Source organism: Pan paniscus, chromosome 21 (genome assembly GCF_029289425.2).
Source record: "Pan paniscus chromosome 21, NHGRI_mPanPan1-v2.0_pri, whole genome shotgun sequence".
NCBI lineage: Eukaryota > Metazoa > Chordata > Mammalia > Primates > Hominidae > Pan > Pan paniscus.
In genome coordinates this window covers 12,119,297-12,120,091 of record NC_073270.2, presented here as the reverse complement: position 1 = coordinate 12,120,091, position 795 = coordinate 12,119,297, and positions in this window count along the sequence as shown.

The following is a 795-nucleotide window of genomic DNA, read 5'->3' as shown; positions in this document are numbered from 1 at the left end:
CCTCTCGTAGATAAGAAAATCAAGTAGAACTGATTTTCAGGAGATTGCCTTCTATGAAACACGGCATCATGCAGTATTTCCATCAGGAAATATTTCTCATCTCATATGAAGGTATCAAATTTCACGGTGGCCGTTGTGCAGTTTTGCTAGAAATGAAATTACCACAAAGTTGTTTAATTTCGCTTTTGTACAACACAATGATAATCTCTAGCATATTAAGGGAGACCAACTCATTCCCTTTTACCTGGGACTTCATAGGTTTGAGCACTGAAAGTCCTGCACTAGGTATGGAAAACTCCTCAGGCTCAGTCACTCTGTGTCCCAAGGGCCTGCCCTGCACCAAATTGTTCTCCTTATCTATGGTTGTGTAAAAAACTACCGCAAATCTGAGTGGCTCAAAACAATACTTGTCTTATTATATGTAATGACTCGTAGTCAGGAATTCAAGCAGGGTTTCTCTGGCTGATTTTGCTGCTCTATGTGACGTCACCTGGGGTCACTCTTGGTATTTGGCAGGCAGCTGGACCAGCTTGGAAGGTCCAGGATGGCTTCCCTCCCATGCCTGGCTCATTAGTGGGGATTTCTGAAAGGCTGATCTCAGGGCTCTGAAAGTGAGTTCCAACAGACAGGAAGTGAAAGCTGATGGAAAGGAGGTGGAAGCTGCCAGTGCCTTAACATCTGGGCCTGAAAACTGGCACAGCATCCCTTCCACCTTATTCTCTTGGTAAAAGCAAACACAGAACCTGCCCAGATTCAAGGGAACAGGACATAGACTACCCTTCTCAACAGCAGGAG